The following is a 27,965-nucleotide window of genomic DNA, read 5'->3' as shown; positions in this document are numbered from 1 at the left end:
CACAGGGAGATCAGCTCGGTGCTTTGTGACCGCCTGGAGGGGTGGGATAGGGAGGGTGGGAGGGAGGGAGACGCAAGCGGGAAGAGATATGGGAACATGTGTATATGTACAACTGATTCATTTTGTTGTGAAGCTGAAACTAACATACCATTGTAAAGCAATTATACTCCAATAAAGATGTTAAAATGAAAAAAAAATAATCTTGTAAGTATATTAAACATTAGATGAAATGATAATTGAACCTATTTTTATTTTGAATACTGACATCCTGGGTTAGAAAAGGACTCCACTATAATTCCTAAGTGTCTCTTAATCATGCCACTTTATGAAGTTGACTAGAATGTGTTATATCTAGTTGAATACTCTGTTTTTTTTCCTTGTTCAGAACTACTGCCACCATTACCATCACAACAAAAAGTCTAAGTCATCCTTTGATAAGGAAGAGAAGGTTTGAGAAAGAAAATGTTATATTGAATTTTTAATTAAAATTTTAATTTAAAAAAAGTCTTTTTAAAACTTTATGAGCCATAGGAAGTGAGAAATATATCAAATTAATGTGTATTAAAATCACCTATTCAGGGCTTCCCTGGTGGCGCAGTGGTTGAGAGTCCTCCTGCCAATGTAAGGGACACGGGTTCGTGCCCCGGTCCGGGAAGATCTCACATGCCACGGAGTGGCTAGGCCCGTGAGCCATGACCACTGAGCCTGTGTGTCCAGGAGCCTGTGCTCTGCAACGGGAGAGGCCACAACAGTGAGAGGCCCGCGTACTGAAAAAAAAAAAAATCACCTATTCAACGCACACCTCAAATAATATTCCCTAGAATTGTGTTAAAGTGTTAAACTAACTCACACTTGCATGTGCTGGTTGAGGTAATTTAATTATTGTCATATTGAAATGACACACGCTACATTGGGTACATAATGATTTATTGAGAAACAATGCTAGTTATACAGTTACTCCTATTACCTCTTCTGCAGAATGCATTGCTATCAAGGTCTCAAGTCATTTCACCAAGTCATCGAGCTTAAACTTCCTTTTCTTTATCTTATTTGAAAAGAAGTAGAAAAAGTCATCTAACACAGTATTCCAATCTACCCTATTCAATATTGTTGCATTTTCTGACATCTTAATTTTTTTTTCTGAAAATACTTTCACAAAGGGTATTTAAGTTCTAAATAAAATTTATCGTAGAACTTTGAGAACTTTAGAAGGAAATCAAAATGTATATACAAAATGTAATAATTGCAACTGAAAAATTAAACATGAACAATTTCATTTTTGGATATCTAGATATAAACTTTGGTGACACTTAGAGCAAGAAAACACACTGTAATTGTAAGTAAATTTCAGAGCTGAAATTTAGACTTATATTTATGATTCACGCCCTTTCTCTTTTTTTTTGCAATAATTTTGTATGTATAGAAAAGCGACAAAAATAGTACGGACATTTCCTTTGTAGTCTTCACACATTTTCCCCTAATATTAACATCTTGAATATTCATAGTATGATTATTAAAACAAGAGAAATTAATATTAGCACCATGCTGATAACTAAACTGGATTTTATTTTGATTTCATCTGTTTTTCAACTAATATTCTTTTTCTGCTTTAAAGTCCAATCTAAGATGCAAAATTGCATTTACTTATTTGTTAACACTAATATACAAATGAAAGAGATTTAGAACTGTAACCTATACACCCATATGAAAAAATAATTACTAAATATTACTGATAGAATACAGTATTTGTGTACAGTTCCTTTGTCTTTAGTCTTATATTACTCAGCCAAATACTATTTTCCAAAGTTACATAGGTTAATTCTTTTCATCCCCACCTTCTTCACTGTAAAATTATTAATTTGAAATATAAAGTTTATAACTGTTTGTATTCTAATTTCAGTTCCCTTTTGTATGAACTGAATTTTATACCCTCAAATTTATAGGTTGAAGCTTAACCCCCAATGTGTCTATATTTGGAATAGGGCCTTTATGGAGGTAATTAAGGTTAAATAAGATCATAAGGGTGGGGCCCTAATCCAATAGGATTAGTGTGCTTATGAAAAGAGGAAGAGATTATCAAAGTGTGCTTGCACAGAGAAAAATGGTCATGTGGAATATAGCAAGAAGGTGGCTATCTGCAAGTGAATGAGAAAAGACTCAGGGAAAACCATGAGTAAAGTAAATTTGGAGGTTATAAAGCCTTCGATAGCAAAACAAATAACAGAAATACTTGGGTTTTAAAGTGACATTATGATTGAGTTTATGTTTAACTGGCATTAGAAGTGAAGATTCCAGGACCCCAAAATATTATATCAACCTGACTGTTTTTTGAATGAAAAAACAAGAGAAAGAAAACCTAGAAAATTTATGAACTATGACCTCTGCTGCTACAGGCACAAGAACACATGGCCGTGGGCTTCCCTGGTGGTGCAGTGGTTAAGAATCCGCCTGCCAATGCAGGGGACACAGGTCAAGCCCTGGTCCAGGAAGATCTCACATGCTGCGGAGCAACTAAGCCCGTGCACCACAACTACTGAGCCTGCATACCACAACTACTGAAGCCCGTGTGCCTAGAGTCCATGCTTCGTGACAAAAGAAGCCACGACAACTAGAAGCCCGCACACCCAATGAAGAGTGGCCCCCACTTGCCGCAACTAGAGAAAGCCTGCACGCAGAAACGAGGACAAAGATAAGAAGGATAAGGAAACAAAGATAAGAGGGATAAGGAAAAAGAAAGCAGAACAGAAAAACAAAGGTTCAGAAGCCCAGGAAGATGCTAATCCAGATTGTCTTTCCCTAAAAGATCAACTTCCCCTGCCAGGAGAGGGAGACAGGACAGTCATAGTCCATTTCATCTTCACAGAATCAAGAACTGAGGAGTCCATCCCTCATTCCAAAAATGAAAGAGAAAACTCCAGAGCTCCCAAAACCTGAAGAGAAAATAAAAGAACTTCCAGTGTAAGAGGTCACCTCCACTAGTGATAGCCTAAAATTTCTCAAATCTGAACCTGTATCAAAATCTAGAGAACCTTCTCTGGGAAAAACAAACATGCACACAAAAATGTCCAAAAAAGAAAAGAAGACTCACTCAGTCATGTTCCAAATTGAGGTCCCAAATGCATTCTAGCTGCCCTGATTCTAAACCAATCCAGTGCCACAGATACTGTTGAAGATCACAGCCACAGGGAAGGCTTCCAAGCCCCTCAAAGGAGAACTCCACCAAAGACAGATGTCTCCTCCAACAAGGCATAAATGGAGTAGATTTACAGTGAATCAAAAAGATGCTCATCCATAATCTGGAAGTAGTTCAGCATTTTACTCATCTCCTTCTTCATCACCACAGAAGAAACCTCCTTCTACATCACCATATAAGAAACCTAAGGGTCAACGAAAAAGTAGCAGGTAATCTCCTTCAGCAAGTCCTAGGCGAAGGTACTGGCTATCACCTCCAGCAACTCCCCTGCCAAAAGCTTGTCATTTTTCAACGCTGTAAAGTCCAACCGTACAAGAAAAATTGTGCTTCTATATCTCCAGAGGGAAATTCAGGTAACATGACCAAACTCACAGGCACTGAGAAATGAGAGTGCCCCTCACCAGCACCCGAACCTACAAAACTAGAGTCATCTAAAAGGACAAAAGAGAAAGTGGCAAAATAGAGCAGCAGATTTGGTACAGCAGGGATGTCAATATCACCAACAAAATCAGCAGTCTTTATATGACTGGCTCCTTCTCTGCTCAGTAACTTTCTACTCAGGAGGTCTCATGAGAATTATAACGAGGTAGGCAGGCTGCGGACACATTCCCATTCCCGGGGTGCTTCGCCACGAGAGGGCCAGAAAGAGGCTTCCCTCCCTGTAGACGGAGAATTTGTCCCCACAGCCAATCAGAGGCGACTTCTTTTTCCTCCCCCACCCTCCTCTTCTCAGTCCTCTCCCTTCTCCTGTCCCACATCTGTTCATCTTTCCCAAGAAGATACCCTTCTAGAATACAGAGGCGATTTTATCCTTCACTCCCCAAAGAGAAGAACAGCCCCCACCCCAGTCCCAAAGAAATCATCACCATCTGACCGCAGAAATGCAGGGACTCCCATTCTCCACCTCTGAAAGAAGCTTCCCAGTCAGTCACCAAGAGATTTTTGCCTTCATTAGCATCAAAGCATAAGAAAGGGTCTTCCCTGATCCTGTTTACCCAAGAGGCATCATCACCACAACCAAACAAACAGCATTTGTCCTCGCTAACTCTGGAGCTCCTCAGACCACTTTGAGCCCCTCTCACCCTTTCTTCCTCACTCACCCCTCCCCCAACTCCCTTCCTAAGAGAAATAGCAGCAGCAGCAGCAAAACAGGAAAAAGGCAGTCCACAACCCCAAGCTGTAGGGCTAGGACTCTGGAATTCAAAACAATAACGACAAAAAACAAAAGAAGGCAGCCTCAACAAGCCCTCAGTCTCTCATGAGGGTCTCATCCTCCAGATCTGTTTCAGGATCTTCTGATCCCTGGCAATCTCCATTCCTGCCCAGTATGTCACCCAGTAGCACGAAAACATAAGAAGAAAAAGACTGGCTGCTGCTGCGGCAGGTACTGTAGACCTTGCAATCATTCCTGCTCCCAAAACAGCATCAGAACTGGAAGAACTGAGCCAGAACCAGAGCCAAAGGAGAAACTGAAGGTAAAGCTAAGGATAACCTTGATGACATAGAAGGCACCTGTGAGAAAAGGCACTGAGATCAACGTGGAATGCTGACATATTTCCCAAAGATGGAAATGTTTGGTATGATGTAAGTTTTATGTGGCTTGCGCACAATGGATTTACACTGTGAAAAGTGTTCATAGTATATAATTGTCATTCTTTCATTGACAGCTGACTAATTTAGAGTGAAATACTTTAAGCCAATTTTTTTCTTTAAAAGTATCTTAAATATGGTTGGCATTCTTATGTTTCCTTTCGTTACCCATGGCTATTCCCAGAGAGTTGATTTTATTTTATTTACTTTCTCTCATTTGAGTTGTAATGCCCATTTAAGTTACCATGTTTCTAACCCTTCCATGGTTTGTAAAGCTTGCCCAGAAATTTGACCATTGTTGAACAATGAACAATGCACAACACCTGAACAATATGAACACAACAATGACCAAAATTATAAAAGAATATTTTAATGCAATGGTCTTCATCTTTTATTTATATAAGTAGTCAAAATATAATACCTATACTATACAATCTTTTTCCAGAAAATAGAAGAGGAAGAAATACTTCCCAGCTGAATTTAAGACAGAATTATTCTAACACCAAAATCAGAGAAAGATATTACCAGAAATGAAATTACAAATGAAAAACCCTCATTAACATACCGTATCTATTTGTGATGTTTTCTTTAATGGAAGGTTTTTAACTTAATTCAATTTATTTGATAACAAGACAATTGATGACCAGTTTCTTCTTGAGTGATTAACATTAACATTAGCATGCATTTTAAAGTTTAGTAAGTAATTACCACAGTGCTTTTCAAAATGGCTATTATAATTCATTCTTTCAGAAGCAGTATATGAGAATTTTGTTTCCCCTGCAATGCTAAAGAAGTAGTAGTAATCACAACGTTTAAAACTTACTGATGTTGTAATGCATTCTCTCATTGTTATTTTGATTTACAGTAAGGCCACTAGTTGTGTCTAGGTAGTACTTTTGTCTACTTAAATTTATTGCTATTTTGAATGTACGGTTTTACAACTTGCTTAATCATATATCTTTGTACAATTTTCTATTATGTATATTTATTTTGTCAATGAGACATAGATCTTGGGCTTTAGTAGGAATATATGTATATCTCTACTAAAGGGAAGTGTATATATATATATATATATATATATGTTTGTTTAGATCTGAGGAGGTTATGGATGGTGATATGTAAATCTTATTGAATAGAAATCAGCATATGGACCAAATCTGGTCCACTTCTTATTTTTATACATGAAGTTTACTGAAATACAGCCACATTCATTTCTTTATGTATTATCGGTAGCTGATTTTGCACTACAACAACTGAATTAAGCAGAGCTGAGCTCACAACAGAGACTGTATGGACTAAAACACCTAAAATAATTACTATCTGGTTCTATACTGACCCCTATCACAGACTATAGGTAATAGGATTTAGAACTAGAAGGAAATAAAACCTATATTTCATTTTCTATTTGACAAAGAGACAGAATTAAAGCATTGAATAATTGGTCTAATTAAATGTACCTAGTTACTTTAACCCAAAATGAGAACTCTAACTACTTGATTTTCATTTTCATCATTTCTATACCTATATCTACTTTCCAAAATCTGTAAATATGGCCATTTACTATATAAACTTTAAGGAAAATCAACCTTTGGTAAAATAAGTACTCAGCAGATTGCAGATATTTTATCATAACATGATTTGCCCAAATCACAAGTAGTTAATATAAAATATAGATTATTAAATTCTTAAAGAATATATGATGAATATGAATGCCTTATATAGCAACTATTAAGATTAGAATCAATATCTAAAAACAACACTAATCTTTGAGGAAGGTAAAGGTTTTTCCACTATAGTGCTTGACAGTGCTTAAAATTATTTTTTAAATGTAACTCATTTAGCATAGACAAAGAATTAGAGATAGTAATATAATATTAATAACATAGATATAGTAATAAAGATTAGCATAGCTAAAGAATGTTAGGAAATTCCATCACCCCTTTGTCCTTATCATTCTTCAAGGACTCTACTAATAATTCTTTTGTTTTCCATGGTGAACTTTGTATGATAAGTAGTTTTTAGTTACTTTCCTTTACTTAAGATAATTGAATATATATGTATTAGTTTGTTAAGGCTTTCATAACAAATACCACAGACTGGGTGACTCAAGCAACAGAAATTAATTTTCTTACAGTTATGGAAGCCAGAGTTCCAAAATCAAGGTGTCATCAGGCTTGTTTCATTCTGAGGCCTCTCTCCTTGACTTGTAAATGGCCATCTTCTCCCTTTATCTTCACGTGGTCTTTCCTTTATGGGTACGCATGTCTGTGTTCAAAGGCACTCTTCTTGTAAGGACACCAGTCATATTGGATTAGGGCCCACTCATATTATCAGAGGACCCGCTCATTTTACCTTAGTTATATCTTTAAAGACCCTATGTCTAAATACAGTCACATTCTGAGGTACTGGGGGTTAGGACTTCAACATATGAATCTAGGGCAGGCAGACACAATTCTGCCCATAATAATATATTACTCTTATTATCCCACATTATTCATAGACATATTGGTACTATTTAAACATAGACACACAACTATATTTAAAATAGATAAGCAACAAGGACCTACTATATAGCACAAGGAACTCTGCTAAATATTCTGTAATAACCTAAATGGGAAAAGAATTTGAAAAAGAATAGGTACATGTATATGTATAATTGGACCACTTTGCTGTAACCTGAAACTAACATAACACTGTTAATCAACTATGCTCTGATATAAAAAAGAAAAAAAAAAGAACTGTGAGATAAATTGGGAAGTCTATGTTATGAAATATATTTTAAAAATCAAAGAATAATGCAGTGTTCACCAATAAAGTCTATATCAAAGCAATAATATTTTAGTTTCTTAGAAATTAGTTTTTCTCCTGGCCTGTGAAGCAGGTATCTGTGCCTTTGGCACTGCAAAGCTGTCCCAAGGAAGAAGTGATATTACACTGTGGACTTAGTGGTACATTCTCAGCAGGAACAATTCAGATGCTGGTTTTCTGCAAGTTGTTGGTGTAAGATACTAGATTCAAACATAAAGGTCATTTAGAAACATTAAATATTTACATGATATGGAATGAATTCACGCAAAAAAAAAAAAAACTGAAGGGGAATTTCACAGATCTAAGCTTTAAGATACAGAGAAAAATATTGTCACTGTAAAAAAAATTGAAAAGAAGCTAGGATGAGCAAGCCAAGATCTACAATTGTATTTAAGGTGTGCATTCTAAGTCCTACTTATAGTAATGTGACCTATTGGGCAGAAAATTATTGAATTTTTTGGTGTTTTAAGTGATCCTTAAAATGATCACTGGATTTGGGCCTGCCCGTTCCAATGATCAGTTTCTTCCGTACGATTTGTGCTTTTTTCATTCTAAATTTTGTCTTATTATTTTTTATGGATTTAAAGCTACCATGATCACAATTTGTCACTAAAATCCACAAAGAAAATTTAAAAAATAAAAGCATAATAATATTTATTTATATGCAAAAGGAAACCATTTCATAGGCCTAAGGTTATCTATAAGTATAATTTCAGATCTACTATGATTTACAATGTTTATGTTCTAGTTCTAACAATCTTATCAGTATCTTGTCAGATTGACTTTTCTGACTTTGTTATGTTTTACCCTCATAAAGAGTTCTTTCCACATAGGCAACATAGATTATCTGGTAGTAGTAATAATAATTAGCTAAATTTTTTGACAGTAACTATTGTTTTTATTTAAACATAAAAGTTTTCCAGAATATTTTCAAATGACACATTTGAAAGTCATGATTATAATCATTCAAAATTAAAATTAGAGTCACCATACAAAGCCATTAACACCTCTGTTACATGCCCCTTGTGACACATTTAACATTTTGAGGACACTTGTAGAGTTTCCTCTGAAGATCTCTAATTACATGAATAACTTTTTATTTTATAAAATGGGAAACAAAGGGGATGAAATGACTTATTTATATGCACATAGTAGGAGAACAGTCTATTCATGGGTCACTTGACTTCTTTTAAATTTTTATTGCATGACATCAAACAACCTATTAAATAACTGTCCTAAGACACGTCTTCAAATTATTATTTTGAAATGGTGCTGGCATTATTCAATGACATGAATGTATTCTATTATGTACAAAATGAACACCCATGTTTATTTAAAGTCGAAGTTTACTTATATATAATTTCTGAGGTTCAGCCAAATTTTATATTAAACTTGGTGAAAATAACTTATCCACTTTCAAAATTTTATTTAAATAGAATGACCCAAAACTATGCAAGGGACAAAAGAATTGATGTTTTACAATGATGCAGTATATAATACAACATTGATGTGTATTTATTTTTTGACTGATTGCTATTATAAGCCTTTGTTTCATATGAAATGAATTAAAAATGAAATGTTCATGAAAGACTCTCCTTAATGATAACCCCCTATATAGTTTCATAGCTTGTAGCTACTGTATTAGGTTTATTTAAAAAAAAAAAAAACCCTTAAATCCCTGCAGCTCTCTGTAGCATTCAGAATCTTTGTTTTCATATGAAAAGGCATATCTGAATACAGACAATAATCTTTTCAAGGTTTATGGTTGCTGTAAGCATTTGCTCCTACTGAGGACCAACTGCCTTGAGCTGCAAGGAAATCACAACCTTCAATCCTCCTGCTATAAAGAAAATCCAAAATGGCAGAATAGATTTTTTGTAGTCCTAAGATAACTTGTGAAGGCCTTAAGTACTTGAAAATTCATCCTTTACAGGACAACATATGAAAATGTCAGAAAGAGAAATACAACCAATGAAACAAAGAAAACCAACTACAAAACACAATTCAAAATGGAAAGTAATAGAGAGCAGTACTCATGCAAATGAGAGGGAAGAACAATAATCTTATTTTCAAATTAAATAAATATTTTCATTATGATCTGGCTTTTATAATATCAGATTTAAGCACATTCTAATAAAAAAAAGTTTTTATATAATAAGGTTTTTCTGATCTGGCTTTCAAAGAGAGTTTAGCACTTTCTACTGCACAATATATCCTTTAAGAATTGTTCTTTTATGACAACAGTATAGGGTTTTTTAAAAATTCTGTATGTATACCACACAATAATCTATCTTATATGTAAAAATCAATGCATAGAGAATGTCTAGATAATTATCACTAAAATAGTAATGACAATAATGTAACAAACTTTTATATTTCTATTTTTGCAAATTGATGTTTGTTTTATCATATTGATGTTTCTATAAAACAAATAAGAAAATATCTATTATAAGTCCTGAATGTAGATCTGCAACTCTGGTATATTTCTGAACTTCAGACTCATAAACTCTTGTTTATATGAATATTTATATTGATAAATATAATGGGCATTTCAAACTTAACATTACAAAACAAAACTCTTGACTTCTACCATCAAACTTGTTTCTCCCACAATATCCCCCATCCCAGGAGTGGCAGCTTCAATCCTCTAGTCTCTCTGGACAAATATCTTCCAGTCATCATTGACTCCTCTTTTTAGCAAACACCTCAAATCTAAACCTTAACAAAATTTTGTCAACTTTAACTTTGAAATATATCCAATATCATTACTTTTTCCCACCTATACTGCTGGCATCTTAGACTATGCCACCATTACCTCTTGTGTAAATGTCCTAACTGGTTTCCATGTTCCTACTCTTGTTCTTTCATGGTCCATAGCCAGCAATGCAAGCAGAGATAACCTTTTAAAATATAGGTCAGTTTTTGGCATCCTCTTTTCAAAATCATTTGAAATGGATTATAAAGTTTATCAGCATAAAATACCAAATCCTTATCATCATATACTGCAGAGGCTACCCAATATCCATGTTTGCCCATTCTACTCTTTCTTTACTAATAGTATTCTGATTTTACTTGAAGTGATCTGTGATTATCTCCATAACTTCATTTCCTATCATGCCTTACAGAGAGAGGTAAGATAAAGGCTTAAAAGCTGTAAGCAGAAAATTTTATGGTAGTTTAAAGAATGTTCCTACAATGATAGCAGGTTCAGCTGGCACTCCTATTTTGTCTTTGGTCTTTCCTCATTTCAGCATTCTGGAATGTGAATGTGTCATTTAAAATTGGCAGCTATCTTATAAGGATAGAGATCATTTTCTATAGATGATGTAGAAGATGGCTAGAATGCCTCTGAATATCTAATGAAGAACTGAATCCATCATAACAGCCCTGGACCCCTTGTTATGTAATAAACTTTTCAAAACTATATTTAAAAATGAATTACATTGCCATTTGGGTTTTCTATTACACGTGGCTGAACTCAGTCCCTCACGGATACACATAGACTTCAAAGCCCTAGATTTATCTTCCCCTAATGCCCTGGATAATACCTGACTATATTAGTTTGCTAGGGTTATGGTAATAAAGTACCAAGTACTGGGTGGCTTAAAACAACAGAAACTTAATGCCTCACTGTTCTAGAGTCTAGAAGACTAAAATCAAGTTTCCACAGTGTCATGTTTCCTCTGAGACTCTGGATAGAATCCTTCTTTGCCACTTAGCAGCTTCTGGTGGTACCCAGCAATCTTTAATATTCCTTGGCTTTCAGCTACATCAGTACAATCTCTGTTTCCATCATCACATAACCATCTTCATATCATCTTCCCTCTGTGAATGTCTGTGTCTATGTCCAAATTTCCCCTTTTTATAAGGACACCAATCATACTGGATTAGAACTCACCCTATTGAACTCACCTTAACTTGATCATCTGCTAAGACCTTATTTCCAAATAGGTTCACTTCACAAATTCTGGGTGTGAGGGCTTCAATATACCTCTTGGGGGTCACAACTCAATACATAACACTGTCCGTGGTAATGTTTTAACCTGATCTTCACACTAAATCAACATGATGGCATTCTTTGTTGAGTATCCTACATGTGTCTTTGCCTTAGAGCCTGTAGATGGTTGAATGGCAGCCCCTCAAAAGATAATGATGACCCTCTAATTCTTTGAATTTGTGTTGTAACCTTATTTGGAAAAAAGGATCTTTGCAGATGTAATGAAATTAAGGGTCTCAAGGTGAGATAATCCTGGATTATATGGGTGGGCCCTAATGCCAAAAAATTGTCCTTATTAGAGACACAGAGGAGGAAACAGACAGAGACAGCAATGTGAGGACAGACAGAAGAGACTGGAGTTATGCAGTCATAAGCCAAGGAATGCCTGGTGCCACCATTAACTGGAAGGGGCAAAGGATTCTCTACTAGTGCCTCAGGAGGAACTATGGCTCTGATGACAACTTGATCTCTGACTTCTGTTCTCTAAAACTATGAGATAACAAATTCCTGTTGCTTTAAGTCATCCAGTGTGTAGGAATGTGTTACAGCAGCCTCCAGAAACTAACACAGATCCTTTGCACTAGCTCTTCCCTTTTCTGAGAACAAATTTATCTTATGTATTTTCTACATGTTTTGCTGCCTAAGTAATTCAGGTCTCAGAGGTGTGTTTTTGTTTGTTTCACTGCAGTTTTCATCACCTGACACATCACATATCTCTTTGTTATCTTGTGTCTGCATCTCTCACTAAAATAAAAGATTCATAAGAGCTGAGACTACATTATCATCAGCTCTTGGAAGATGTCTATATCAGAGTAGGCACACAATAAATATTTGATTTGTCTAATATAACTAATTAGGAGTTAATAAGTATTGATTGAACTAATGAATAAAACTGAAAACAATAAACTGACCTCTACATTTTGTGCTTTTAATTACTTTTATTTTAATCACTAGAAAAGACAAGTCATGGGTTTCATAATTACATTTCAATGTATCCTTTATGATGTTAGGGAATAGTATCATCAATAATATGGAATGGATAGGGAGATGAGAACATTTTACAATTAACTTACAATTTATTTATATCTTTCCACTTTCCAAACAACAGTTTCTTCAATTCATCATTTAGAAGAAAAATATATTGAATTTAGGCAAATATATTCTTTTTAAAATATAGACCATATAGATATTTATATACAACATAAGCTAATTTTGTGAAAAAAATCAGCTATTTATGTTTCTTAAATAGCTATACAAAACTAAATTTACTCACATCAATGTCATGTGGCTCACATTATACATGTAACACTTCATTTGCAGGCCTCACTGATTTGTCAGCTTGGTCTTAACACTAGCAATGGCCTTGAGACATGACAAAGTATAGATATGAAGAGGAAGAGTACAGAAAAAAGAGAATTGTCAGCCAAGAAGCTTTAGAATCCTGAAAATGGGGTATCAGTAGAAGAGTGTTTTGAGAAAATAATATGAGCAAACATTACTGAGTAGACATATGCATCTTTGGCAAGTATATAATACAATAAAGAGGATAAGATGCCTATGCTAAGGTGATGGACTCTAAAAATATGAAATACCCTGAAATGACTTTGGCAAATATCTTTATACATAGCTAAATTAATCAGTAATAACATTGTCTTTGTCTTCTATTCTATGTATCAGAACTTATTTAAGAAGCCTTAAATTTAAATCAGGGAAGTTGATATTGTATTAGCTTATCAAAATTTTGTGGAACTTAAGAAAGAATTTAAGTGGTAAGGAGAAAGCCTATAATATTTACCTCTATTTCTAGTAATATGTAAACTGTATTATTAGGAATGGGCTATTTAACTAAAAAACTCATATATAAACAATGAAAATTATATTTTGACAATATAGCCATTTTCCAGGAGGTTTTCAAAGACTCTTCTTTAAAAACAAAAGTTTTGTTTTTTGAAATGTCTGTACATGAGTCCCGAAAAAATTTTCTTTTTAAGAAATCATTTTTGAAAATATGTTTTGTAAAGTTTTATGTATGTGTGTGTGTGCCCTCTGCGTGTCTGCATGCTATGGGAGTTTATGGAAACAGTGACTATTGTTTCATTTGGTAAAAATATTTTAAGAATGATTTTAACGTCAAAAATTCACTCATGATCTTAAAATATGTCTTACCATATCTTTGCCAGTCCAAGAAAAATTTTTAGGATAAATATTTGTCTTCCTAAAACACAAGGCTCTATGAACTATGAGAAAATCAATGTTAATATAATAATTTGTCATGTAAGAAGAAAAATTGCTATTTAAAGTAAAACATTTATAATTTTTAAAATTATATTTTCATGTACATTAATTAGAATTTTATATTTTTTTTCCTTAGAGTGAAGAACTCATATATAAAAGTGGTCTTCATAGAAGAGTTTAAATATATCATCAAAGCTCTTTATGTGGAGATAGATCAGTAGATAGATAAAAATACTATGTATACATTTACGGACAAAAGCCCACATAAATGTACCCATACATTGAATGCCTTTTTTCTCATTCTCATTCTTTTAAAAATAGAAACCAGAATAATTTAGAGTGAATTAGTACATACCATCAGGGACAACATTAAAGGCACAAGTGTTTTTATGTCTGCTGTATGGGAGCCAGAGCTATTCAGTTTTGCTTCCAGCTTCTTCCATAAAAACAACCCAAGAGACTGCTTTCTTATACCACTTGGGGGTACCTCTGATGGTACATATTAATTTATATTGTCAGGAAATTTTGGAAGTCAGCCATTTGCCAGCTTTCCAAGTACAAATTGTACAATTACAGATGTTACAGCAGTAGGTAGGTATAGACAAGTAGAGACCATGAAAAATAAAAGTGAATTACTATTCATAGTTAGTATGTAAAAAATTAGGGGTTGATAAAATTTGCAAATTAGGAGCCTAATTTTAAGGATTATTTGATCAAATTAGCCTGTGTATTAATAAAATAAGTTTTATTCTAGTACAGACATACAGGTTTAAAATTTGGATCTAAAAATAACTGGCAATAAAAAAATATGTCTAGTCAATAAATGGGACTGTGTCTGAAGAAACTTTGCTTGTTCAATAATTCTCAATCAATCTGTACCAACGTATATAAAACAATTAATATATTTTCAGTGTCATTGGCAAGAATCCCATAAGCTATCTTTATCATTCAATAGTTTACAGTTAAAATAGTTTACAGTTAAAATAGTTTACAGTTAAAAACTAGTTTTTTTAAAATAGTTTACAGTTAAAAACTCATATATAAACAATGAAAATTATATTTTGACAATATAGCCATTTTCCAGGAGGTTAAGGGGAAAAAGAAAGGAAAAAAATTATCTCTATGACCAGAATTGCTCACACAAAGATATCATTTTAATAAAGTTTTTAAAAGCATCTTATTCAATCTTAATATCCCAAATTTGAAAGATTATTAATCTATTTTAACTATTCATACTTTCTCATACAGTTAAAAACTCATATATAAACAATGAAAATTATATTTTGACCATATAGCCATTGTCAAAATTATATTTTGACAATATAGCCATTTTCCAGGAGGTTTTCAATATAGCCATTTTCCAGGAGGTTAAGGGGAAAAAGAAAGGAAAAAAATTATCTCTATGACCAGAATTGCTCACACAAAGATATCATTTTAATAAAGTTTTTAAAAGCATCTTATTCAATCTTAATATCCCAAATTTGAAAGATTATTAATCTATTTTAACTATTCATACTTTCTCATAACCCAGTTTAAGCCAGTTCCCATAAGAAATGTTAACTTTCATTATTATTGAAAATTGCATATCTTTAAATTAACCCATTGATTTGCTAATTATACTCTCTACCTGGAAAATTCTTCTGTTACTGCACTAAAGGACAGAGAAAAATATGAGTGTATTATGATTTCAGACTCTTATGCATTGAAATGATGGTTATATTTGTGATTTAAATATTATTTTAATGTCATTGAATATGAATGATAAAATAATAAATGTTATTTGTTTTTAAACAAATACACAGGAAAGAACAATAGACTTCAAAGTAATCACCCTGGGAAGCTTTAAATCCACTGATATCCTTGTCAGTTACAGACGCTATATTTCATTGTATGGATTTTGTTTATTTTTTAAATTGGTTTAAAGGTCTGACTGTATCAGCAATTCTTCCTTTGAGAGTGAATCTGATTTTTAAGAATGAAAATGAAACAGTTAAATAAGTTTATGATGAAAATAAATAATGCAAAGTAACGACGTGTGCACTCTTGGAGATAACAGTATTAAGAATACAGTAGAAGTGGAGCTTAATCCTATGACTATAAATTAAAATGATATGGCTTTAAACAATTTAAATAAACTCTCAGGTTTAGGTTCTTCTTCTGCAAAATAGAACAATTTATTTCAATTTTGTTTTTTGTTCTTAAAGCTGAATTTAAAAATATGAAATGACCTATTGCATGTAAACTAGATTGTATTTATCTTTATACTGTCAAAATGAAAAAAAATATGCTATAGCCTATGAGAAAAGTGAAAGTTCCTTGTAATCTTTTCCTTCTGTGAAAACCAGTGTTAACAACTGTATATATATATATATATATATATATATATATATATATATATATATACATATATATATTATGCTAGAGAAAAACAAGAGAGAGAAATTTTTAACAAAAGAAGTAAATATTTTTTATCTTTTTGACAAGATGGAGTAACAGGAACCAGATTTACCATTCTGACTTAAACAAATAGAAATCTAGATGACATCTGAAAAACAGTTTTCAGATATTAGACAGTAAGCAGCACAAAACTGTGAGTCCCAGATAAATGGGCCAAAAAAAAAGAGGTAAGTCTTGTCAGTGTAACACCTTACTTACTGCCTGAAGGCAGTGTTAAGGCCTCAGTGAGAAGACAGAAAACTCAAACAGAACTTTTCTCACAATAATATTTAATTGAAAAATAAAGCAGAAAAACAGTAAGGATATAAAAGCCTAGAAAATTTTGTCCTAATTAGCATTTATAGAACACTGCAAGCAACAACAGTATAATACACATTTTTCCCCAAGTGTAAACAGAATATATGCTAGGTCATGATGGACCTTATGAGCCAGGTTGAGGAAATTGGGATTATCCTTAAGCAAAGGGATGAGAGTGAAATCCCCCTATTTTTACTTAAATGCAGGTCATGGAAGATCATATGCACAAAATAAATTTCTTGAAAGTCTATGATTTATATGTGTCAAATGACGCATCAAGGTCATCACATGATGTGACAATCCCACATGTGTAACTCTTTGAAAAGCTACAAAACCCAATGAATAACAGTTATGTTAGTTGTACATCATAGTATTAAAAAAGAATTCTGAAACAAGTTGAAACACCTTCTGTCTCATGATTTATAATAATGATACATCAAATCCTAAGAAGAAAAGACAAAGATATTAGGAGTGGTTATTTTAGGCTAAAAATTACCAACTAGTCTCAAATTGTGTTATGGGAGTACTGTAAAATACAGAATAAAAAGGCTTTTCCTTTTACCTCTGGGTTTTAAGAACTATTGTATATCTCTATTTCCAACTCTTTCCCCAGATGCCTAACTACAACCTTCTAAAGTTTTGATGGGGGTTCCTTAAATATTTCTCTCTGATATTCCATGTTGATAATTTTTGACTAATAGATTGTATCCATGTTTTTGAGATACAGGTTTATTATTTGAAAAGAATTGGCCTGATTATAAGCATCTGTATTTTTTAACATGGGCTCAGGAATGCTAAGTAGGGTATATAAAATGTTAGGAGTTTACATTAGTAATATTTTAATATTATTTCATATTTATTTTATTTTATTCACAAATATTATAATACAGTTTTGTTTGTCTGTTTGTTTTTTTGGTTTGGGGGAAGTTTTGTCCTGATATTGAGCCATTGCATAGTTAACCATTCCTGAAGTCATAATTGTAATCATTGTTAAACCCAGCATAATACCTCATGATATCTTCCTAACTTAAAATTTTCTGGCTTATTGCATTTCCTTTCATTTTTAAGAACAACAGAATTTTGCTCATTCCAATGCTTCTATTTAACAAGTGTGAAAAACTTTTGTACTCTAGTCTTCTAAGGAACTTTGAACCCAACTGCTTCAATAATAGCCAGCTGACTGGGATCTGTCTGGAGGACCTAATTGGTATGAGCAAAGCACAGTAGAAGGCAACAGCTTAATTTGTATGCAAGAGGCAGTATAAGAAGTGTGACACTCACAGTGAAAGCAGAAAACAGCAAGCCAACATTTCAGGACTAGTCATTCAAATGGACTCAAGGTCACTTCCTTTTGTCTGTGTTTCTTACGAAGAGTTACTTAGAGGTGAGACAAGGAAAAAATGAATTTTTCATGAAATATAGTGCCTGAAGGAAAAGGAAGAAAAATGTCTATTCCACTGTGTAGACCTAGAGCAAAGCAAAGGTCACTAGACTAGAGAATGTCCTAGGCAAAGCTTGACTCTTTCTTCTACCACACAGTTTGGTGAATGGAGCATGGCAGTGACTAATAATGTATCAATTTCCCTTAGGTATAAACCTGCCTGATAGAGGAATATGAGAAAAACATCTTCTGTCTATTCCCAGGGAATGATTCCGAATTCTATGTATCAAGAGCAACATCTAGAACTCTGTTTATATTTTATAGCAAATGGCATTGATTTTTAATACCCAGGGAAATATCTACCCATATTTATGTTTAATGTTTGGAAATTTTGTAATATTCTCATTACTTCTATAATATAGACAATTCAATTTGAACTCAAAATTATAAGGGGCATTTAAAATATATATATCAGTAAATATATTCTTCCTTATTGCTAATAGTTCTCTAAGCAATTTCTGTAGGTCCCAGTGTGAATCATATGATCTTACATAGGGAAGAATAAAAGATAAATGGATTAAAAAAAAAGAAAGAAAGAAAAGAGAAACACAGTGAGAAAGAAAGAAAAAAGGAAGGAAAGGGGAGAGAGAAGGAGAAAAAGACTGACTTCACAATATAAGATATATGATTATATATTGATAACAAATTAGAAAATAAGTGTGTATAAGTGTTAAAATGGATAAATAGTATTTTAAAGCTCCCAGAAGTCAGACACACTTAAAATGATAGAATATCCAACTAAATCAAAATATATATTTCTATATGTTTTGTAAGTAAACATAAATTTGTTCCAATGAATAGTTTGATAACAATCTACATCAGTCCAGCTTATATCTACCCATTTAACATTGTTTATTCTTCTTGAATCCTAGTGAAAATGAACCTGAATTCTGTGAGTTGCTAGATTTTTCTCTAATATTAAATTTTCTTGTTCTTTTCTTTTTTCCTTTTTCTTTCTTTCCTTTCCTTCCTCTTTCTTATTTTCCTTCCATTTTACTTCTTTAGTCCTTCTTTTCACCTGCTTTCTTTCCTGCCTTCCTTATTTTATCTTCCTTCTTTTAATTACATGCAATACATACTGGATAAGATTTCAGGTTTTCTAGCTGGAAGTCTTATTAGGATTCTTATTAAAAGCTTTGTCATTATCACCTATATTAACAAGGTAAAAAGAGGCAAAATGATTAAAAATGCCTAAGTAATGGCAGATAATTAAGTAGATAAATGGAATTAACTGATAAACAGTTTGAAATAAACAGCAAGTAAACAGTTCCTGTTTTTTACTAATTGCTATTGGTGTAAGTGCCTAAAAAAGATGATGAGCTGGTAAATTCTGTTACCTTAGGGAATACAATAGAAGTGAAGATTGGGCAGAGTTCTTTCATCTGAATATAAACCTTGTTTGAAAGAATTACTTTAAGGATATGAAGATAGGTTCTGTTTCAGGTAAATTTGACAATATTACTATGGAAACATCCTAAGTCAGAAATAGTAGAAAATGTTATGATTTGAAAAAAAAAAGACAAATGTATCATAATTAAAAGAAGAGTATGATATTAGAGTCAGGAATATGAAGGTACAGAATTTCTGCATCTACCACAACACCTGAGACATAAATTCTTATGAAAGTTTTATATAATATATTCAATTTGTTTCATTCTAAAGGATGAAATCTGAAGAAAATTACTTCAGTCTGAAAACGTAATTTATTTTGAATAGAGGTGTTAAATTCCCTGAATTCATGATATTGAAAATGAGAAGCTAATTTTGGCCACCATTTCCACATTTTAAAAATCATCATTATTCAAGTCCCCACTTTCCATTTTGTATAATGTGTATGTCTCACACATTCTAGCTGCTAGCTGATAGATCTATAAGGAGCACAGTTATGAAAAATTTCTGTTTGCCTATCAAGTTATAATTCTTCTAACTGGAAAAAAATCTAAATATGATGCATATAGCACTCCTCTCCACCCACATGCATGCTGAATATCTATCTGTTGAAAATCTGGAGCATCTGAAATAGGTTTAATCGATGACTTGGTAGTTTTCTTTTAACTGTCATCTACCACTAGGCTGTTCTTTAACAGCTATATTCTTGGTAGTTATCAAGTAGATATTAGGACTCTTCTAAAGAAGAGTGTACAATAAGGGTTTTTATAGGTTAGGCATATTTTGTTTGCTTTCCTATAGTCCTTGAAAAACTACTAAGGTTTATCTTATATATAGTACTTTTATCAAGCTAAAATTTTATGATTTTTATTTTTAAAGAAATGATTACATTAGCAAATTTATTGGTGAAAGACAACTTTATTGCTTCTGTGAGTCTATTACGTATAAGAGTACAAGGAGCCTGCTTCATACTTCTCTCTATGTCAGATCCAATAAGAGCACCTGGCACATAGTAGGGGCAAACATCTATAGAATACAAGAATACAATGGTACTATACCTGTTCATTTTTTTTCCTTTATACCTTCCATACTGAATAAGAACACAACTGTTTAGAGCACATAATTGTGTGAGTTCATGGAATAGAACCTTACATTCTCTTATGTGTCTGTGTTGCTGGGAGACCTAGGTTACTGCCTACGATTTGTTTTTGTACTGAATAAAACTGCAGAAACCCAATCCAACAGTTTTTGGCAAGGAAGCTCCCTTTCATCATGCACCTCTTTCCCTTGGGACTTGGAGAATCTTCTCTCCTTGGAAGGTTTAGGCATTTGCAACTCTTTACACCTACTGTGTCCCTTGAGATATATTATTTTCCGAATTTTCAATAGAAAAGTTGGATTGACATTTTCTCATATTTTTTCACATTTCATCCAACTCTCAAGAAAATAAGAACCACTTGATTGCAACACCAGTGCTACTGCTACTTCTGATATTAACCCTTTACTATAATTAACACAACTTAATCTAACTTATCTAACTTGTCATCCTATTCTTATCCTTCTATTAGAATATTTCTTTTGGATTCACCTGAGTCTTTCTTTGACATTAATTCTCAGTATAATACATGGCTTAATGACTCTGGATATGTCAGCATAAAAATTATCTCCTGTATCTTTACTCAACATTTCAAAGCCTTACAGTTTACCATGAAAGTAATAATCAGTTTCTCACAATTATCAGTAATAGTACTTTTGATTAAGAAATTATTTTATACATGTGCTCCTAACGTATTGCAACACTAACTTATTTAGATTCTCTTTTTTTCTACCTCTCATGATACAGCAGCAGGGAAAGAGAAAAGTTGCTATTATGTAGCATTTCCCTACTTAATATTTAAAAAAATTGTTGAAAGTCTTTTCAAAATCACAGCATTACATAAATTTCTCTGCTGAAGTATATATTCCCCAATCCCTATACCAGGAATTGACAAACATTTTCCACAAAAGTCCAGATAGTAAATATTTTAAGCTTTCAGGCCATACCATTTCTGTCACAATAACGACTCTGCCTCTGAAGTGTGAAAGCTTCCACCGAGAAGAAACATAAACAAATGAGCCTGGCCATTTATTTTGTTTTATTTCTGGACACTTGTATTAGTTTGCTAGAGCTGCCATAATGAAATGCCACATACTGGGTGTCTTAAACACCAGAAATTAATTTTCTCACAGTCCTGAAGGCTAGAAGAACAAATTCAAGGTGCTGGCAGTTTAGTTTCTTCTGAGGTCTCTCTCCTTGGCCTGCAGACAACCACCTTATCCCTGTAAGACACCAGCCAGATTGGATTAGGGCTCACCCTAAGGGCTTCATTTTAACCTAATTGCTTCTTTAAAGGCCCTATATCCAAATACAATCACATTCTAAGGTACTGAGGGTTAAAGATCCAATGTGTGAATTTAGGGGGACATAATTCAGCTCATAACAACATTGAAACTTGAATTTCACATAATTTTTAAGAGTCCTGAAAGATTATTCTTTTTAAAAATGTTTTACAAACATTTAAAATTGTAAAAACCTTTGTTAGCTCTCAGGCCCTACAAAAACAGGCAGCAGGACAAATTTCAGGCATAAGCCTTAGTTTGCCAACCCCTGTTCTAAGGAATCATTTCTTACCTTAAATGTTTTATTTATATCTGAATAGTTGGAAGTCAAATTATATATAATTTACAGGGCATTGGTGCTTTTCTGATGAGAAGATACTGACTTCATTACAATTTAATTTTATAGCTATAAAAGCAAAAATAACCTAATCTATACTATTGGTATACATGGTTATTAGGCTCTATTGACTCTGATTTTATCAGACAATCCTTGCAGGTATAACTTAGTTTGTCTTTATATTTTAACTTATTATGAAAAAGCATGCATGTAATAATAATGCCTTGCATTTGTGTATTAGTCAAAGTTTATTGTTTAGTTTCACATGCTTTAAGTCATCTGATTTTCACATTTTTGCTCTTGAGTGTAGTGATAGTGTCTTGCTCAATTATCTTGTCATTGTTAAATAAAAAAGCATACTTTCTGCTCCATCATTGATGAGCAAATGCAATATAAATAAATGAAATAAGGTAGACCTCATTCTCAGATTATGGATAAACTAAGGATCAGAGAGTTTAAATGATTATTAAACAATGAGTGAAGTTCAAAGCTTTAGCAGGGACAAGATTTCTGGTATCTTACACTACTTAATTTGATGTAGATATATACCAATTAAATGCATTTATTTTATATTTACCAATATGTTTATATAATATTCCAGAATTAAAAGCTGGATCTCCTATGAATATTTATCACTATTTTTTCTATACAGAATGATATACTATTCAGGACATTAAACATAAGATTAACATACATTTTTAAAATTGTACTTTTAAACCATACTATGTTACAAACACCAAAAGTAATTAAGGTATGGTCTCAGTTTTTTAAACAGGAGAAAGTCATGAAGATACGCAGTTATCACATCATAAGATATGGTAATACAAGTATGAATATAGATCTATACAAAGTTATATTGTACATCAAATATGTATACACTTTGGTTCAGATCTGTAGAAAGTTGACTAAGGAGGTAACATTTGAGGAAAAACCTTGAAATAAAAAGACTCTTCCCGTTTATCATGACAGACTGGGCATAGACTTTCAGATCTCTTTCCAGCCCAACTCACACTAAAATTACACGAGAAATATAAAAAAATAAAAATGTAATTAAAGCAGTACTGAAAATTCAAGAGGAGTCTCATGATTACTCCAAGAGAGTAAATAATTTCTGGAAGATTCTATGCAAACACCTGGGAAGCCACAACTCCATGCCAAACAAAACCTCCAAAATGTAACTTTACTAGCAGAATACTATAATTCCAATGAAATAAAAATTAACAGATTCTGGAGAATGGAGTGGATCACTACAATTATCTGAGGAATTGACTACAAATTAAGTGAAAAGATAAGGTAGAACTCCTCTGGTTTACTTTATTTATTTACTTTTTTAGGGTAAAAACAGAAAAAATATAGGACTTATAGTGTCTCATATTATTAGAAGAAAGAGAGAAAAGAAACCATGATAAGTATAGTTAAAAAATGAAAAGGAGAAAAACAACAAAAAAAGCAAATAAAAATGATTGGGAAAATATTTAATTAAAAACACAAAGTAATCACAATTACAATGAACAGGAATAATTTAAATTCCTCAATTAAAAGGTAGAGGTTGAGATTGTATTGGAATAATAAATCTGCTATGTGTCTAACAAGGAAAACAAAATCTGATAAAAAAGGTAAAGAAAACATGAAAATAAGTGATATTAAAACATGATAAAAGTATACAAGTACATTTTATTTTATTTTTTAAACATATTTATTGTAGTAAAATTGCTTTATAACAGTGTGTTAGTTTCTGCTGTATAATAAAGTGAAACAGCTAAACATATACATATATCCCCATATCTCCTTCCTCTTGCATCTCCCTCCCACCCTCCCCATCCCACTCCTCTAGGTAGTCAGAAAACACTGAGCTGATCTCCCTGTGCTATGTGGCTTCTTCCCACTAGCTAGCTATTTTACATTTGGTAGTGTATATATGTCCATGACACTCTCTCACTTCATTCCAGTTTACCCTTCCCCCTCCCCATATACTCAAGTTCATTCTCTATGTCTGCATCTTTATTCTTGCCCTGTGCCTAGGTTCTTCAGAATACTTTTTTTTTTTTTAGATTCCATATATATGGGTTAGCATACAGTATTTTTTTTCTCTTTCTGACTTACTTCACTCTGTATGACAGACTCTAGGTCCAACCACCTCACTACAAATAACTCAATTATGTTTCTTTATATGGCTGAGTAATATTCCATTGTATATATGTGCCACATCTTTATCCATTCACCTATTGATGGGCACTTAGGTTGCTTCCATGTACTGGCTATTGTGAAGAGTGCTGAAATGAACATTGTAGTACATGACTCTTTTTGAATTATGGTTTTCTCAGGGTATATGCCCAGTAGTGGGATTGCTGAGTCATATGGTAGTTATATTTTTAGTTTTTTTAAGGAACCTCCATACTGTTCTCCATAGTGGCTGTATCCATTTACATTCCTACCAGCAGTATAAGAGGGTTCCCTTTTCTCCACACCCTCTCTGGCATTTACTGTTTGTACACTTTTTGATGTTGGCCATTCTGACTGGTGTAAGGTGATACTTCATTGTAGTTTTGATTTGCATTTCTCTAATGATTAGTGATGTTGAGCATCCTTTCATGTGTTTGTTGGCAAACTGTATATCTTCTTTGCATAAATGTATATTTACGTCTTCTGCCCATTTTTGGAGTGTTTTTTTTGTTTTTTTTGATATTGAGCTGTATGAGCTGCCTGTAAATTTTGGAGATTAATCCTTTGTCAGTTGCTTCATTTGCAAATATTTTCTCCCATAATGAGGGTTGTCTTTTCATCTTGTTTATGGTTCCTTTGCTGTGCAAAAGCTTTTAAGTTTCATTAGGTTCCATTTGTTTATTTTTGTTTTTATTTCCATTTCTCTAGGAGGTGGGTCAAAAGGATCTTGCTGTGATTTATGTCATAAAGTTTTCTGCCTATGTTTTCCTTTAAGTGTTTTATAGTAGCTGGCTTTACATTTAGGTCTTTAATCGATTTTAAGTTTATATTTGTGTATGGTGTTAGGGAGTGTTCTAATTTCATTCTTTTACATGTAGATGTCCAGCTTTCCCAGCATCACTTATTGAGGAGGCTGTCTTTCCTCCACTGTATATTCTTGCATCCTTTATCAAAAATAAGGTGACCATATGTGCGTGGGTTTATCTCTGGGCTTTCTATCCTGTTCCATTGATCTATATTCCTGTTTTAGTGCCAGTACCATACTGTCTTGATTACTGTAACTTTGTAGTATATTCTGAAGTCAGGGAGCCTGATTCCTCCAGTTCTATTTTTGTTTCTCAAGATTGCTTTGGCTATTTGGGGCCTTTTGTGTTTCCATGCAAATTGTGAATTTTTTTTTCTAGTTCTGTGAAAAATGCCAGTGGTAGTTTGATATGGATTGCATTGAATCAGTAGATTGCTTTGGGTAATATAGTCATTTTCACAATGTTGATTCTTCAAATCCAAGAAAATGGTATATCTCTCTGTTTGTATCATCTTTAATTTCTTTCATCAGTGTCTTAGATTTTTCTGCACACAGGTCTTTTGTATCCTTAGGTAGGTTATTCCTAGATATATTATGCTTTTTGTTGCAATGGTAAATAGGAGTGTTTCCTTAATTTGTCTTTCAGATTTCTCATCACTAGTATATAAGAATGCAAGAGATTTCTGTGCATTAATTTTGTATCCTGCTACTTTACCAAATCCATTACTTAGCTCTAGTAGATTTCTGGTAGCATGTTTAGGATTCTCTATGTATAGTATCATGTCATCTGCAAACAGTGACAGTTTTACTTCTTCTTTTTGGTTTTACATTCCTTTTATTTCTTTTTCTTCTCTAATTTCTGTGGCTAAAACTTCCAAAACTATGTTGAATAATAGTGGTGAGAGTGGGCAACCTCGTCTTGTTCCTAATCTTAGTGGAAATGTTTTCAATTTTTCAAGCTTGAGAACAATGTTGGCTGTGGGTTGTCATATATAGCTTTTATTATGTTGAGGTAAGTTTCCTCTATGCCTTCTTTCTGGAGGGTTTTTTATCATAAATCGGTGTTGAATTATGTCAAAGTATTTTTCTGCATCTATTGAGATGATCATATTTTTTTTCCTTCAGTTTTTTAATATGGTTTATCACATTGATTGATTTGTGCATATTGAATAATCCTTGCATTCCTGGGATAAACCCCACTTGGTCATGGTGTGTGATCCTTTTAATGTGTTGCTGGATTCTGTTTGCTAGTATTTTGTTGAGGATTTTTGCATCTATGTTCATCAGTGATATTGACCTGTAGTTTTCTTTCTTTGTGACATCTTTGTCTGGTTTTGGTATCAGGGTGATGGTGGCCTCATAGGTTGAGCTTTGGAGAGTTCCTCCCCCTGCTATATTTTGGAAGTGTTTGAGAAGAATAGCTGTTAGCTCTTCTCTAAATGTTTGATAGAATTCACCTGTGAAGCCATCTGGACCTGGGCTTTTGTTTGTTGGAATATTTTTTTTTTTAATTAGAAAAATTATTTATTTCCGTTCCTTTCATACATCTTATTGTTCAGGTAACAGTCTTACATACATATCTGAAATGATGCACTGTCACACACTCTGTTTAAAGGCAAAGCACCACAGGTAAAGCTGATCAGCTGTCCAGAGTTCTCAGCTTATGGGATCTCACTTCCTGATTTTACATTAATTTCTGAAGGTCAGTAGTGTCATCTCCAAAAAATGTTAAGGGGTTTGTAAAAAATAATCACTTTATTCAATATTATAGTTGTAGAAATGAAGTATATTTTCTTTAAGAAATAAAAAAAAGAAGAAGAAAATGACACTTAACATCGTTGGTATGTCAGTATAGGCCATCAGGAAAAAATGCTGATAAGCTTGTCTCTGATACCAAGAAGACATTCTAGTCCAAGCTATAACACATTTCCTATGTCTTCACTAGATGCTTCTTTTCTGCTGTTTTTCATCCTTTTCCATATTTCATATCAGAGGACTGGTACAGCCTTTAAAACTTCATTAACGGGAGCAAATTCAGTATCCACCAATTTCTTCTCAAAAGGCACTCTAACCCATCAGATAGCCCAGCAGTTTCATTCTCATGAAAACTCTAGCCATGAAAAATCTCAATAGGACACAGACGAATCCAATGAATAAAAGAGAAATCTACTGAGCTTTGGAATGTTTGGTGCATTGGATTGGTCCAGGATTATGAAACCTAAACCTCCCATTGTAAACAGGAAGCTGGATGTGCGTCCTTCCATAATATACTGTCCATTTACTCTGTAGGACAAGAAAGCTACTGGTCTCTGATGCCCATGTTCATCAGTCATGGAGCCGACACTTGGAGGTTCAATGATAACATCATAAATGATTCCTCCAGTGATGAGGAAGTAAGACACTAACACCATAGCGTACACCATAATGGCTGATGGCATGTGCACCCAGGGTGGCTTCTTCAGCTTCAGGTTGGGACATTCGAGCACTAAGAATGGGACGCAGTACAAATTCTCCATGTTGGTCGCGGCAGGGGCAGCGGTCGGCTGCCAGTCCCACATGCCCCCTCTGTTGGAAGATTTTTAATCACAGTTTCAAGTTCAGTGCTTGTGATTGGTCTGTTTATATTTTCTATTTCTTCCTGGTTCAGCCTCTGGAGGTTGTGATTTTCTAAGAATGTTTACATTTCTTCCAGGTTGTCCTCTTTATTAGCATACAGTTGCTTGTAGTAATCTCTCATGATCCTTTGTATTTCTGCAGTCAGTTGTTACCTCTTCTTTTTCATTTCTAATTCTATTAATTTGAGTCTTCTCCCTTTATTTCTTGATAAAGCAGGAGACAAAAGAGAAGGAAAATACCTACAATAACAAATCCAAA

At 33.3% G+C, this 27,965-nt stretch overlaps 2 pseudogenes; one reads left to right on the top strand and one right to left on the bottom strand.

The window, feature by feature from the left end:
- Nucleotides 1-3,295: 3,295 nt before the first annotated feature.
- Nucleotides 3,296-4,547, top strand: LOC132520288 (serine/arginine repetitive matrix protein 1-like; annotated as a pseudogene).
- Nucleotides 4,548-27,104: 22,557 nt separating this feature from the next.
- Nucleotides 27,105-27,613, bottom strand: LOC132520659 (oligosaccharyltransferase complex subunit OSTC-like; annotated as a pseudogene).
- Nucleotides 27,614-27,965: the final 352 nt, after the last annotated feature.

This window comes from Lagenorhynchus albirostris, chromosome 5 (genome assembly GCF_949774975.1).
Source record: "Lagenorhynchus albirostris chromosome 5, mLagAlb1.1, whole genome shotgun sequence".
Taxonomy (NCBI): domain Eukaryota; kingdom Metazoa; phylum Chordata; class Mammalia; order Artiodactyla; family Delphinidae; genus Lagenorhynchus; species Lagenorhynchus albirostris.
Note: the sequence above shows the minus strand (reverse complement) of the source record. Positions and strands in the feature narration are given on the sequence as shown.